Below are 16,945 nucleotides of genomic sequence, written 5' to 3' on the forward strand. Positions count from 1 at the left end.
ATGGTTAATCACACAAGCATTCGCCAGTTGGTCATGATAGAATTATTTCGCACCTCATTTGCTCAACTGTCATATGGAACAATTTACCAGACAACATAAAAAATAACCACATCTTTAGGCGAGTTTGAAAAGTAATTATTTTCTTTTTACATTTAGTCAAGTTATGACTAAATGTTTTAACATCGAGGGGGGAATCGAGACGAGGGTCGTGGTGTATGTGTGTGTGTGTGTGTGTGCGTGCGTGTAGAGCGATTCAGACCAAACTACTGGACCGATCTTTATGAAATTTGACATGAGAGTTTCTGGGTATGATATCCTCAGACATTTTGTTTCATTTTTTTGATAAATGTCTTTGATGACGTCATATCCGGCTTTTCGTGAAAGTTGAGGCGGCACTGTCACGCCCTCATTTTTCAACCAAATTGGTTGAAATTTTGGTCAAGTAATGTTCGACAAAGCCCGGACTTCGGTATTGCATTTCAGCGTGGTGGCTTAAAAATTAATTAATGACTTTGGTCATTCAAAATCTGAAAATTGTAAAAAAAACATTTTTTTATAAAACGATCCAAATTTACGTTCATCTTATTCTCCATCATTTGCTGATTCCAAAAACATATAAATATGTTATATTTGGATGAACAACAAGCTCTGAAAATTAAATATATAAAAATTATTATCAAAATTAAATTTTCCAAATCAATTTAAAAACACTTTCATCTTATTCCTTGTCGGTTCCTGATTCCAAAAACATATAGATATGATATGTTTGGATTAAAAACACGCTCAGAAAGTTAAAACGAAGAGAGGTACAGAAAAGCGTGCTATCCTTCCCAGCGCAACTACTACCCCGCTCTTCTTGTCAATTTCACTGCCTATGCCGTGAGCGGTGGACTGACGATGCTACGAGTATACGGTCTTGCTGTGTTGCATTGCGTTCAGTTTCATTCTGTGAGTTCGACAGCTACTTGACTAAATGTTGTATTTTCGCCTTACGCGACTTGTTTCTTCTTCAGCGTTCCATAAATTCTCTTGACGTGTGAGCTCGTTTGCACATTTGGGTTCCCCACACTATACTCTGAGAGCATAGTCAGCTTCACTCAGCTTTCGTTGGGTAGGCATGCTGGGTATTTTTGTGTTTCCATTACCCACCGCATCGTTTCCGTGCGCACTTGGTCTTGTGCTTGCGTGTACACACGAAGGGGGTTAAGTCACTAGCAGGTCTGCACATACGTTGACCTGGGAGATCGGAAAAATCTCCACTCTTAACCCACCAGGCGGCAGCGACCGGGATTGGAACTCACGACCTCCCGATTAGGAGGCCGACGTCTTACCACTGCGCCACTTCGCCCGTCATATAATTAGTAATTATCTAATGTGGACATGTCCATATTACTATGAAGACAAATTTCTGCACCTCAGGGATATTCCCCAGTGTAGGTGCGGCTACCACACAGAGACTGATGAACATCATTAATTTTGTTGTATTGTACAGTACAGATATATGCATGTATTGTCAATTGATAATATGCCAGAGAATTATAAGTTTATACAAATATTATTGAAAAGCAACCCACAATATTTCCAAAATGTGTACCAGACTATTTTTTTTAACACGTCCATATTTCTATTCTGAAAAGCTGGACTGATTTATGGTGAATTACAATTGGTTGTAAACAGAAAGAACTTCAGTTTCATGGAGTGTACTTGTCTGCTCAAGTACATTAATACAGCAAGTCTATTGCAACCGGAGGGGTACAGCGAAAAATCTAAACAAGCCAAACCATGGTGTGATCATGTGTGTTGGGAAATTGTCTTTTTCTTTCTTCATTTGGTGTTTAACGTCGTTATCAACCACGAAGGTTATATCGCGACGGGGAAAGGGGGGAGATGGGATAGAGCCACTTGTCAATTGTTTCTTGTTCACAAAAGCACTAATCAAAAATTTGCTCCAGGGGCTTGCAACGTAGTACAATATATTACCTTACTGGGAGAATGCAAGTTTCCAGTACAAAGGACTTAACATTTCTTACATACTGCTTGACTAAAACCTTCACAAAAATTGACTATATTCTATACAAGAAACACTTAACAAGGGTAAAGGGAGAAACAGAATCCGTTAGTCGCCTCTTACGACATGCTGGGGAGCATCGGGTAAATTCTTCCCCTAACCCGCGGGGGGTGGAAATTGTCTGTTTGTAATTCACAATGCAGGGTGAGTCCACAGTATGATTGCCGAAGACTTGCGCAATTGCGACCAATGTCTTCTAAAAGTGGATTTGAAGACAGTCGATATTTGTCAGGAGTGATCTGAGTTTCGCAATGAGAGGCTGAAACTATGCTGGTGAAGTCCGGCTGTAGTGATAGACCCATATATAGTGATAGTCCGGCTATAGTAATAGAATTTCTGGGTCCCGGTCCCAGTTGTTCATGTTCTTTGTTAACTTAGTCCGGTTGTAGTGATATTTTTCAGTCCGGATATAGTGATAGTCCGCTTGTAGTGATACTATTTTCAAGTCCCGGGGAAGCTAAAGTCCGGCTGTAGTGATAATGTTCGAGAGAATCTGCCTTTACCAAAATGGCGAGCAAAAGCCAGCCACGCACTGTGCTTACCCTGAAGCGGAAAATTGATCTGACAATTTTTCATTTAACCCTTATGTCTAAGTGGCCCTTCTCTTCTCTCTCTCTTCTCTCTCTCTCTCTAAAACAAACACACACACGCACGCACACGCACACACACACACACCGGCTGTTGAACTGCCAGGACGGGGGTAGGTTAACACAGGACATTTGCAAGCCTGACAAAGACGACAGAAGAAACGTCACAAAACGAAATCAATAGTGGTTCCAAAATCACCTTGTTACTGCCTTGAGGCTAGTCAGGTTAATTGGAAGACGTTTGTGTGTGACACCGTCACCCAGTTGACCTAAATTCATGTGAAATAAAGTGTACCCTCGGCGTCATTTGGCACACATGTTCGGTTGTATTTCACCTCAAAAACGAAATAAAACCGTTCTTTTTAAATCTCCAGAAAAAACCCATCGAGTGTTTTGAATGGGGGGGGTCTTAAAAACGAGGAACCGGGAGGGGGGAGGGGGTCATTGTAATGGGGTTCCGGTGTACGACTGAGGTAGTTCAGTGTGAAAGAGTGAATACGCTCAGACTTATTCTCCCAAGTGAAAATACAAGCCAGTCACCAGCGAAGAGCATGTCTCCACATGTGTTCCTTCGTGTCCTTGTCCTCGTGTGGAGACACGCCCCTCGCCAGTGACTAACCCACAGTGTCACGTGGGAAGTGTGACCCTTCGAGGTTACGACGCTCGACTTTCAGGGGCGCTTAGCGTCCGGTTTGAAACGCCAGCGATTCGAAGACAGTGAAAAGAAAGCACGCTCCAGTTATTTTTGACAATGGGAGGTGACAATGAACTGGATTTTCCAAAACTCCAAACTAAACTTAACAAAACTCATCGAAAAACATGTTCCATATGCACTTTAGCTGAGTTTATTTTAGCATTTTCAGAACTTACCTCGGCAACTTCGTCCATGTTTACAATCGACACCGGATATGACATCCCCCTGATTTCTGAAAGGCCATGTAAGCGTAGGTTCCTAAATGCGAGAGGCCGCTACCTCGTAATAGAGAGAAAGAGCGGAGAGAGAGCTAGTTGGCGGTCCAGGATAAATGGTCTGTGCCCAAACCCTAGTAGTGTTGTGCATGTATGTGTTGTCATGTAAACCCAATATAGAAAATACAGAAAAGTGACTTTGTGAATGTTACAGTCTATTGTAAAACGCATGAAAACCTTTCGCACGCACAAACATTTTAAATGTGGTCGGATTGTCAGCTATTTTCAACTTCCTGCATAGCACGCATGACTGAATGTATACCATTCAAAAAAAGTTAAGGACCACTTTTTTAAACGCATGCCATACAGAAATGACATGGTTAAATGATTTAATTTTTTCTGTATTGTTTTATTGAAGAACTGACTTAGGACTCTCTCCAGAATATGTCACGTCAAACATGCCAGCGAAAACAACGCTAGAGCTTGTTACTGTTGACGACCCTGTGAAGGAAATCACGAATAACACTGTGAAAGGCAAAGTTTGACAGTGATATCCTCCACGCTTTTAGAGCGCTAACCAGAGATATAGCGTGACATAGCAAAGTGTGTGGCACGCACTGTGAGTTCAGCTCACTGACCGGAAATAGTTGATGTTGTAAATCGTAACTGGGGTATTGTTACACTTTACCACTCCTTGGACATTGAGGGGTTGTCCAAGTAATCGGCCGGGAGGGAGGAAGCCCGGATAGATGCGACAGGAAAGCACTAACAGGTAAATGGAATAAGCATACGAATATCGCTAGAGTGTTTATCGCATAAGTTGAATCGACTAACACTGTAAACTGTAAACATAGCAGACAGATATATAAGACAAGATGTCCACTATTTATGTTGTGCAGTGCGTCGTATAACCTGTCTGAGAGGGAGATAGTGCCCAGATGACAAGTGTGAAGGATCTGAGAAGCCGCCGAAGTATCATAACTCTAGACCAGCATAGCTGAAATTCGACGGGATTTCGCGAAGTTATTGCAAGGTTATGGTTGTCCGTATAGTTGGACCATAGAGGTCACATTGGGGTGTGCACGTTAAAGATCCCACGATTGACAAAAGGGTCTTTCCTGGCAAAATTGTATAGACATATATAAAAAAAATGTCCACCAAATACCCGTGTGACTTGGAATAATAGGCCGTGAAAGTATATACTCGCCTAACACGCTTGAGATTTACTGGCCGATGTGAATGCGTGATATATTGTGTAAAAAGAAATTCCATCTCACACGGCATATTGTAAACGCCATGAGCCTCCCCTCTGGGAGGGTATGTGCGTAGAAATACTCACTAATAAATAAACAAACAGGACGAAAGGAACTGACGGTAGACCGAGGTCGCCAGTGGAAGGAATTAGTATTCAGATACATTTCCTAGTGAACGGCCATAGACGCTGTGTAATTCTGTGTATGAACAGAGTTAAAATATGTCTATAAGATATTAAGTACATAAGATATAATGAGTGTTTAGTTGGCAGATCAGACGGTGATTTGAGTCTGCCGGAATATGAACTGTAACTGTTTTTCTGACTACACACTGACGAGCCGTGAATCGATACCAGTAACGTAGATATCGTGTGCCTGTGAGTTCACGGACTGTTTGTGTATTTCTCTACATAAGTGAAGGGTAGAGGGTTTTGTTAGTGAAATTGTGCACGGGATTGTAATCTCGCTTTGTTTTTGCATCCAAACCTGTGAGTACCTGATTTTTGAATACCTAACATTTATGTTCATGATTGTGTGTATTTCATTTGTGTGTATGTTTGTCATACCTGTATAATACAGTGGAAGCCGGAACCTACATTCGGAGTTGTGTTTGTCCCTGTATGATAGCGTACTAGCGCATTTGCATTCATTCACAGCCGACCCTCTGATTTCAAATGTACGTCGTGTTTGGTTTCTTTGGAAAGGTTATGTATGGTTCTTACTTTTTTGACTGAAGTGATAAGTGTATGTTGCTTCAAATGGAGACAATTGTAGACGAAGCCGATCATGTCTCTTTTATTCTTTTGGCGGCGAGCTATCACCCTCGCCGGGGTTTGTTTACTTTGCAAGGCGATGCTGCTTTTCGTTGCTAGCGCGCTGTAGCGTTTGCAGCAGGGACCTTATGACGGGAAGTACAGGGAGCAGCCGTGAGAGCGGGTCATGACCTATTTAGCTGCCAACCTAATCGTTTTAGCTGGGTACAGCCGTGCTTGGCATATTATGTCAACTCGTTTTGCATTTTAAGAACATCTGATACAAAATATCCATCTAGATCAGGCTTATCAAGTGCCTACCCGACCACCCCATGAAGCACAGACTGAGCAACCTCACCAAGAACCGGTTCAAACGGAGCAGTTTTGTACACGAGAGCAAGAGACTTTCTCGACAGTACAAGGAAGTCCTCCCACAGAACACTCTACCTCTGACTCAAGAAGAAGAGGAAACTCCCAAGGCAACAGAGAAACCAGGCATCCAGATCTGCACCAGTGTTCCACATGTTACCTCAGGAGAAGATCAGAATGACACAACTCGACAGGCACTCACCTTAGCCCTGATCGACGAACAGTACCCAAAAGAGGCGTGGATCCATGTATACACCGATGGATCAGCAACTAACGCCGTGCTCAATGGAGGTGGTGGCATTTTGATCCAGTTCCCTGGGGGACATACAGCTACATCCAGCGTTGCCACTGGCAAACACTGCACAAACTATAAAGCAGAAGCAGAAGCTCTCATGCAGGCCGCCTCCTTGGTTCAGGACTCCGCAGACCCTTGCTACCAAGTTGTCTTCCTCTCGGACGCCCTTTCAGTCCTTCAGGCCCTACCTAGAGAACGACAAACTCCCACAGCTGGCCAAAGCATTACAGATGGTCAGACAAACCAGAAGAGTTGTCCTCCAGTGGATACCAGCACACTGTGGGATACCAGGAAATGAAAGGGCAGATGAGCTGGCGAAAGAAGGAGCCGTGGAAGATCAACCTGAAAACACTGTCAGCTTTAGTGAGCAGAAGACAATCATCAAGGCATTGATGAGGCCAAGGACAAACAGAGATGACTACCACACAATGTCCAGAGAGCAGCAAGTCAACCTCATCAGGCTGCGTACTGGCCACAACAGGCTCAATGCTCACATGAACCGAAAGTTCAAGCTGGCGCCATCACCAACCTGTGCCTGCGGTCAAGAAGACCAAACAGCGGAACACATCTTACAGCGATGTCCCTTACTAGATGAGGAACGAAAAGAAGTGTGGCCGTCACCAACTCCCTTGCAGACCAAACTATACGGCAGTCGACAGGAGTTGGAGAAAACGACAACATTTATCACCAGTGCTGGACTGATAGTGTAACCTCTGCGAACGCCAAGAAGAAGAAGAAGAGATCAGGCTTAGATTCAGAAAGACTTGTATTTCGGCAACAGCACGATGACTGATGAGCGACTCAGTCACGTAGCGAGATATGCGGTTCGTAAGTGTCACGAGATTTTGTCGAAGTAATTCGATGCTAACCCTGCAGACTTATGTTTTGCCACATTTAAAACACATTAATTATGTGGTTAATTGTTTGTTTCCATGTTGATGTGTTATGTACAATTAACACACCCCCCCCCTTTTAAGACACCCCACCCCACACCCTTTGTAAAGAGGGCCCCAAAGGGTTTAAAATCGTGATCGTGATTGGCGTTTTTTGACCTTTCTGTGACCGTGATTGCCGAAATTTCCATTTCTGTGATCGTGATGGGACTTTGCCCGTGATCCGTGATGACAAAAAAAAATCAAGTCTCGTGATCGTGATCGTGATTTGTTTTCGTGATCGTGATGGGCATTATTGCAAAGCATTTTATTTTCAACGTACATTTTTCACAGCTGTATCACTCTATGATCCTCTATTCGTCAAGGTGTTTGTGATCGTGAAAACAAAAATCAAGGTAACTGTGATCGTGAAAGCTAAAATTTCCCTTCCCGTGATCGTGATGATACCCCCCCCTTTGGGGCCCTCTGTAAACATAACCCCATTTTAAGACTCCGTCCTTTTTAAGACCTGAACTTCTGAGATTTTTGGAGGTCTGTTGGTTTGTTTGTTTGTTCATGGGGTGAAACTCCCACGGCTTTTACGTGTATGACCGTTTTTACCCCGCCATTTAGGCAGCCATACGCCGCTTTGGAGGAAGCATGCTGGGTATTTTCGTGTTTCTATAACCCACCGAACTCTGACATGGAGTTAGTACAGGATCTTTTTCGTGCGCACTTGTCTTGTGCTTGCGTGTACACACGGGGGTGTTCGGACACCGAGGAGAGTCTGCACACAAAGTTGACTCTGAGAAATAAATCTCTCGCCGAACGTGGGGACGAACTCACGCTGACAGCGGCAAACTGGACACAAATCCAGCGCGCTACCGACTGAGCTACGTCCCCGCCCTGACTGAGCTACGTCCTCGCCGGCCCTGACTGAGCTACATCCCCGCCCTGACTGAGCTACGTCCCCGCCCTGACTGAGCTACATCCCCGCCCTGACTGAGCTACGTCCCCGCCCTGACTGAGCTGCGTCCCCGCCCTGACTGAGCTACATCCCCGCCCTGACTGAGCTACATCCCCGCCCTGACTGAGCTACGTCCCCGCCCTGACTGAGCTACATCCCCGCCCTGACTGAGCTACATCCCCGCCCTGACTGAGCTACGTCCCCGCCCTGACTGAGCTACATCCCCGCCCTGACTGAGCTACATCCCCGCCCTGACTGAGCTACGTCCCCGCCCTGACTGAGCTACATCCCCGCCCTGACTGAGCTACATCCCCGCCCTGACTGAGCTACGTCTCCGCCCTGACTGAGCTACATCCCCGCCCTGACTGAGCTACATCCCCGCCCTGACTGAGCTACATCCCCGCCCTGACTGAGCTACGTCCCCGCCCTGACTGAGCTACATCCCCGCCCTGACTGAGCTACATCCCCGCCCTGACTGAGCTACATCCCCGCCCTGACTGAGCTACGTCCCCGCCCTTTGGAGGTCTATAAAGAGCGTTTCAATGTACTCCATTTTGTTAACTCGAACCTACGACCTCACGACTCTAACCGCAGTTCACTAACCACTGCGCTAGAAAGACTTCCTTGCGAAGGGAAAAACTAAACTTGTAATGCAAAAAAGTTCTAAGGCAAAGGCACCCGATATTGAACTCGGTACATTACAGAAGATAAACTTTTTTCTTTTTTCTTAAAGTTTTTATTTTTGGCAGCAAGATAACGTAACAAAGCAGGCACATGTTTGGTTGTCTTTATAGAACCTTTTCTTGAACATATATGGCGGGTAAAGACACTGGTGATTTGTATTTCTTCAAACCGGTGTCTTGTGCCTTTGCTTGTCCCCAAGCTGTATTGCAACTTCGAAGGGTCTGTCTGTCAGTGTTCGTTTGCTTCAGTGAATGATTTAGGTCAGTCCCTCGTACTCGGCTTGATATGGCCATGGCTCAGAAATGGAGTCTAAAGTTGTGACAAAAGGTGATTTTGTTAGAATGTGTCATTTATATCGTTAAGTTTGAGGAGAACGATGTAACAAATCCAACACAACAAGTCCCGAAGAAATTGGTCATTTATTTCATCCGTAGTACACAGAATAGTACTCATGTGCTGTTCATAACTCTAACAACATGTCACAAGAATAAAACAATGATTCAGTCAAATTATACCACATTCCATGTAAAACAAACATTGCAACTGATACGAAACTCCTGAATAAACATGTATGTACAAAAACAGGATTGAGTGTGAGCCAAAAACCTTATAGAAACAATGCCTGCTCATGCTGTTCATAACATTACACCAATGTGAGCGTGCTACGACTATTAAGATCCAATCATACCCTTTCTTCAGCAAAATTAAGATGAATTATGCATTAACCAACCTACAAACATCACAAGAAAATATCTGAGCGGTTTCACATGCGAAATCTAGCTCCTATAATGCCATAAACCCTTGTATAACTTTCACAGTGAATTTCAAGAAGAAAAAATCAGAAAATCTGATTTAAGTTAGACTACAAGTATCAAGTCAAGTGAGAGATTTAGTAAAGTGACAAAACCTATCAATGCATTAACAACTAGCCCAAAATGAAGCTCAAAATAGACCCACAGGCAGAGAAATCTGTCATTGCTATTTGTTGTTCATAACTTTACACTGTGACAATTTACTTTTTCGAACACGGCAGTCAAACCTTGCAGAACTTTGGCACACTACATATAGTGATAATACATACATGTACAAAGTAGAACACTCATGCTAAGCAAAATCTTGCAACTAAAAGTACTTAGACATAAATCGAAAAAAAGAGGTGGAGTTCATAACTTTACGACAAATTGTATGGAATTGTAAGCAAACATGAACATTTTTGCTAAAAGATCACCCCGTGCTTACACAAAACAGCTTATTAAGGTTACAGAACATACATTCACTAACAACCAGGCAAAAGTCAATGATTTAATAGACCCACAGGCAGAGAAATCTGTGGTTGCTATTTGTTGTTCATAACTTTACATCGTGACAATTTATTTTTTTCAACACAGCAGCCAAACCTTGCAGAACATTAACACACTACATATGATAATAATACATACATGCACAAAGAAGAACACTGGTGCTATGCACAATCTTGCAACTTAGCCATTAATCGAATAAAGAGATGGAGTTCATAACTTTACGACAAACTGAATGGACTTTTGAACAAATATGAATATTTTGGCTGAAAGATCACACAACAGCTTAATATTAAGGTTACAGAACAAAACTCCTGTTAGTCAAAAGCAAGTTGCACAATTTGGAGAGAAATACTGCCTCCTATAATATACTCCTGATCACAAAACACGCCAGAAACCTAGCAAACGCTACAAGTATGGGAAGGCTAACTGGGAACATCTCAAAGCCGATGCGGCTCGAGCATCCCAGTGGCTGCAAGCAATGAACGCTGAGGGCTGTGACATCCACTCGCTATGGTCTACATTCAAAGGCGAACTCCTCACTGCTACTGACCAACACATCCCATCCAACACATGCTCACCAAGAAGCCGCCCACCATGGTTGAACAATCATCTGAAGAAACTGCTAAAAAGGAAGAAGAGATTATACAGACAAGCCCAAAATCTGGACTAAGACCTGTCATCTCCCTCCTACGAACTTGGACAACACATGCTGCAACAAGTACCATGTAATCCGTACCTAGGCGTACCATGTCAGAGGATCTATCATGGACGAGACACGTTGCCAACATCACAAGGTAAAGCCAACTCCACAACTGGATTCCTACGTCGCAACCTACGATGCTGCCTCAAAGAGTGTAGGCGCACAGCATTCATCTCCCTAGTGAGATCCACGCTGGAATACAGCTCGGTCGCCTGGGACCGCCATCTTAAAGGGGACATCAACAAACTAGAGATGGTCCAGAGCCCGTTTTATCACCCAAAACTATAGGGACCGCCCCTCCGGCTGTGTTACCAAGATGCTGAGCGACCTTTGTTTCCCAACCCTTCCAGCAAAGAAGGCGGCAGCAGCGACTGATCTTTCTTCTACAAAGTGTCAACAGGCCTGATGCCAGCACTACCTGCAACAAATTTCATAACCAAGGAGGCTACTGGAAAAAGACGAATCAAACCAAGAATACCAGACCAAGAACATTGTGACTTAACTGGCACAAAACAACAGCCTGAGTAATATTCAAACAATCACTCAAACAATCACTCAGACCCCCCAGTATGAGTTCTCCTACTTTCCAAGAACAATAGCTGATTGGAACAATCTGGAAGAAGAGACAGTCAAGAAAACAGACAGTTCGCGCTGCCTTATTAAATAAATAAGTGCTCTCCCCAGTTCCGCTGGTACTATGCTAAAGATTGGATTCTGCCCGCTTACAGATACTGACACATGTTCATAACATTACTGCACAGACACAGAAAACGCACTGTACATAAATCCGTGAGAAAAATGCGAACACGCATAGCAGAAAAGCATGTTGAAACACACTATTACACACAGAAAGACCTGTTATGAGGAATTCATAATGTTTGACTTTTAGTTGAAGGTGAAAACAAGTGCTCGCTTGTAAGTTTTAGTGGAGTAGTTGTGGAGGACTGCCACGACATCGGTCGACTGAATAAAAAAATTCTGACACTGGTCCAGCTGGCCATTTCCAGCCATCAGGCATCACGGATCTTCTCCAGGTACCTGCCCCAGCACCCCTCATCTGTAATCTTTGTCACCTGCAACAGAAGCAATGGCAATCAGAGAAATGTTTTATGCTAACAATAAATAGCTAGGCAAATACATTATCAGGCCACTAAGTCAGCTGCTCCAGTAATTTCAACTTCCTGTTCATTACAGATCCCTTCCCTTCAGACCTTAATATAAAGACTTGCCCCTTTTTAAGACCTTGCTTTTTCACATTTTTTTCTTCTCCATAGCATGTCATTTAATCTCCACATCACGAGGCCCTCGTTTTAAAGACCTGTCTTTTTTTTAAGACCTTTTCTTAAAAACTGAAAGCAATAAAAAAGGTATACAACTCAACATCAGATTTGTGTTGCAAAGTTATGAACAGCAACAAAACCAAAGCTTTGTTGAGAAACTACCAAGACAGTGTTGCTTCAACCATCATTCCCTCTCTAAAGCTAGTTTCTGCAACAGCAAAAACCTAACAGCTACCCTCAAAACCATAGAAGAATCAGTATTAAATGCAGTTCATAACTTTGCGACAAACAGTAACCATGAAGTAGGCTTGGGATTTGCAACAGCTGTAAAAACCATGAAACGTAAAACAGATTCAAACCAGGTGTCTGAAACAGAATCCACCAACTAACATCACTTTGGCTTCCTGCATAATAACAATACAATTCAGTTTTTGTGCGAACAACACATTTCCTGACAGTGCATAACTTTACATCAAAAATCCGGCGTAAAGTTATGAACAGCACCAACACCACATCACTATCCAGAAACAACTAAGTCTGTGATTTTTCAAGCATATCTCTGTCTCTGAGGCTTATTTCTGCAAAACAATATCACAGCTCACTTCAAAACCATAGAAGAATCAGTATCAAATGCAGTTCATAACTTTGCGACAAACAGCAACCACAAAGCAGGCTAGGGATTTGCAAAGTTATGAACAGCTGAAAGAACCATGAAACTTAAAACAGATTCAAACCAGGTGTCTGAAACAGAATCCACCAACCAACATCACTTTAGCTTCCTGCATAAAAACAAAATAATTTAGTTTTTGTGTGAACAACCTGTTTCCTGACAGTGCATAACTTTACATCAAAAATCCGGCGTAAAGTTATGAACAGCAGCAACACTACATCACTATCCAGAAACAACAAAGTCTGTGTTTTTTTCTAGCATATCTCTGTCTTTGAGGCTTATTTCTGCAAAACTCTATCACATCTCACTTCAAAAACATAGAAAAGCCAGTGTTAACTGCAGTTCATAACTTTGCGACATCCTCACCACACCCAGGAAACAGCATGCTCTGTAAAGTTATGAACATACATACAAAACACAAATTCAAGTTTTCTCGCAGCCTGAAATAAAATGAAGCAAACAACAATATCAGCTGCAGTGTCTTCCTGCAAGAATGTACCAAATAATTATCAACAAGAAGAATATGGTTACTGTTCATAACTTTACACAAATCAGACAATAGACCTCTGGTGCAAAGTTATGAACTGCACCGGTTTTAATTATTAAGAGCATTTTTTTGTTCCATCGAAAACCATATCAAAGCTGACACAGCATTAGTAACACTGAGCCATTTATTTCTTTTCAAAACATATTTTAAACAAAGAAATCTGTTAATTCAGAACCCGCATGCCTCGAATACACATTTTGTGTTGCAAAGTTATGAACAACGGGAACATACGGCTTTGCCGAAATTGATCGAAGTGAAGATAAGTCAAACTGTCAAGTTATTCCAAATCGTTGTTACAAATATGAATTTTGCTACTATTCCTTGAATGGTTCCTTCGATAAGACCTACACAAATGTATGTGCATAACACTACGACAAATCGTACAACAATCGATGACAAAAACCTTGTTTTTTCACTTCCAAAGTGAAAATTCAAAATGTCTGTTCTGGCAACATACATGGGAAGAATCAATCCGACATACATTTCAAACACCACAAGTCGTAGACTAATGCATTGTGACACAATCCACAAAATACTCTGCAAAAACCAGAGGGAACGTAGTGCATAACGCTATCGAAAAAAATTACGACAAAACATTTACCTCTTTTTTCTCCGCTTTCTTCTTTCATCTCGCACCTTCCCAGCTGATCACTCCAGGTCAACCGTTGCTAATGGCGCGAACAACGGTCACATGACTAATAAAAGAGTTCTGGGACCGAAAAAGTCCGATCAAAAATGTAGTGCATAACGCTGTCCTCTTGCGACAATTTGGCAAGTTCACTACTTTGGCTCTGATTACTAGAAAACCCTCGCGCAAATCTAATTTTTTCTTCTGGCAAATAATACTTGATAGTGTTGTGATTATATATATGAATACAGTCAGACGGTAAAAGTTGTTCGATAGCTGATAAAACACAGAGATTCTTCCGCTAGCATTCTTGCGACAATTCGTTATGACCAACGCTTCGGGTGTTTCCGGCCAACTGCTCGGCTCCGCGAAGACCGTTTTTTGAAAAAAAACCTATGCGACGTAATCTGCAGGCTTTTCGGAGTTTGGAAACGTCAGTTTTCGCATGTGTCCCTCTCACAGTTAAACATAAACATGATTCGTATGCAACCTCTGTTAATATGTCACAAGAAAATCACTAAAACACAGCCCGTTTTCTGCACTAAATGCATCGTCATGATCACAAAACGTCAAACGGCATTCCATTTTCGGAAGGAACAGAAACGTAAACATGTGTCCGATGCAACTAATGTGCTTCCGTTTTCTAATTGCAGCTCTGTTTAAAAATATTAGTGATCAAATAAACGAAGCGGGTGAAAATAGCGTTCGACGCCATTTCTGAGCCGTGGCCATATGCACGAGGATAACAAGGAATGGCTGCCCTTTTTTTTTTCTTTTTCTTTTTCTGACTTTTTCGTCTGGTAGACACTCGTTTTGACAGAACGATTTAAATCTTCTCATGTAAAAAGAAGTTCTAACCTTATCGAACACACTTGCAATAGCATTTACTAAATAGCATTAAATGACACAGTTCGTTTGGATGGCTATTTAGCTTGCGTAAACCACACACCTGTTTTCATGGTTTATCTAATCCCTGAGCCGTCGTGAACCCGTGTGATCCACTTTCCTTTTTTTCACAATTTAGTTGTCAGTTTGTGATTTCAATGCGACTCGCTGTATCTGCAAAATTGTGTACCTCTGAATCTAAAACGCAACAAACGGCTGCGAGTCACACGAACTGAGCGGTGGCGGATGACGTTCAAAGAACTGGCGCCATGCAGAACATTCGTCTGCTACGAGAAACACGTTTTGCGGGACACGCTTCCTGGCTACCTTTTTTAAACTTTCAAAACTTCGAGTTGTACTGATCTTGTATTGATGAAAACAGAATTATTTTATGATTTAAAGGCAGAGTAAGCCTCCCGTAAACCATCACAGATACGGTCAGGCTTTTACACACAGTACAAACACCCTTTCATTTAAACACTCACCAATTGAGAACATCCTAGGTGCCCTCCGTAAAGAGCGAACAATTTTCAAAGAATTTATTTTTGCGTGGTTTATCTTACCCCTGAGCCATCGTGAACCCGTGTGATCCAGTTTTCCCTTTTCACAATGTAGTCGTCATAGTTAGTCATTTGAATGCGACTCGACGTGAGCTTATCTACAAAAGCACGTTTTTTATGCACGAAACAACGGCTGTGGTTCACAAGAACTCTAGCGATGGCTTTTGACTGTTGAGAGGAACGGCGATTTGCACTGATAAAACCGTCGTCTGCCACGACCCTTGCGTGACCCTGCTTCCGGGCTTTTCTTTTTTTAAACTTTCACAACTTCGAATTGTTCTGATCTTGTCTTGATGAAAAACGAATTCTTTTATGATTAAAGAATGTTTGTGTAACAAGCTGTCAATTTATTATTTAGATTTTAAAAGTTAGGTCTAGCACCAAAACGAGGCGCCATTGTTGTAGAGGACCAAGTCCACGAAAATAAATTCTTGGAAAATGTCTCACGCTCGACAGAAAGCAGCCAGGATGTTCCCGTTCGGTGAGCGTTCAAATGGAAGTATGCTTGTACTGTATTTAGACGCTCGGGGAGCTCTGTGATGGTTTACGGGAGGCTTACTGTGCCTTTAAGAATGTTTGTCTCACATGCTGTCAATTTATCATTTAGATTTTAAAAGTTAGTTCCAGCGCCAAAACGAGCCGTCCGATTGTATGATCAGACAATCCCGCTGGCCACGCAAAAATAAGTTCTTTGAAAATTGCTCGCTCTTTACGGAAGGTGCCTAGGATGTTCTCAAGCGGTGGATGTTCAAACGAAAGGGTGTTTGTACTGTGTGTAAAAGCCTGACAGTGTCTGTGATGGTTTACGGGAAGCTGAGTGTGCCTTTAATACGTATATCAAATCGCAATCACCCCTTCACAACCCATACAAACCACACTAACTTTAATTAGTTCTAATTATTATCATCGTCTATAACCCAAGATCACTTTTTGTGTGTGTGTCTTTTTACATTTAGTCAAGTTTTGACTAAATGTTTTAACATAGAGGGGGGAATCGAGACGAGGGTCGTGTTTTTTTTTATGTTTGTGAAGACGCTACAAATGCAGCATTTCCGTTTACTCAATAGGGCAGTAACATCAACACACGTGGTATTTGTTTGGATTAAAAGTTTATAAAAATATTATTGAAATTATTGAAAAGTTACCTACAATCTACCCAAAATGTGTACCAGGCTATTTTTGAAATTGCTCAAGAATTTATTAGACTGACAGGTATATTCCGTAAATGAGTCTCCGCATTAAATTTGTAATTCTGGGATTTAAGTTTATAATTTAATGTTACACCATAATATGATGTCTTGCTATTCTTATTTCTACCTACTGTCATACATTTTGTGTTTGTTTTAATTCAGAAATCATGCTTCCAATTTATGTGGAATTTAGTGACAATTCCACTATCTGCAAGGTATAATATTTGTGCGTGGGTTTTAATTTTCTGTGCGACACTCAGTGTTAGCTAGTCAATGTTTACATTGAATCACATTTTGTTTAAACAAACTTGCAAATATATGCCAAAAATAGCAGTTTCATGTCGTCCTCTACCTGTAGGGAGGAATGGGTTTTTAAATAAAAAGGCAATGGGTTAACGGGTTAAACACAATAAGCCAGGTTGTGAAGC

The 16,945-nt window shown here is 42.2% G+C and overlaps 1 protein-coding gene across 1 annotated transcript in view; it reads left to right on the plus strand.

Moving 5' to 3' along the window:
• The first annotated feature begins 5,159 nt into the window (after positions 1-5,159).
• LOC138964714 (uncharacterized) overlaps positions 5,160-16,945 on the plus strand; it is a 59,395-nt gene continuing 47,609 nt past the window's right edge. Inside the window, exon 1 of the mRNA XM_070336744.1 lies at positions 5,160-5,305. The gene's annotated coding sequence lies outside the window, so the exon portion shown is untranslated. The remainder of the gene's footprint in view (positions 5,306-16,945) is intronic.

The sequence above is a fragment of the Littorina saxatilis genome, linkage group LG4, assembly GCF_037325665.1.
Source record: "Littorina saxatilis isolate snail1 linkage group LG4, US_GU_Lsax_2.0, whole genome shotgun sequence".
Taxonomy (NCBI): Eukaryota; Metazoa; Mollusca; class Gastropoda; order Littorinimorpha; family Littorinidae; genus Littorina; species Littorina saxatilis.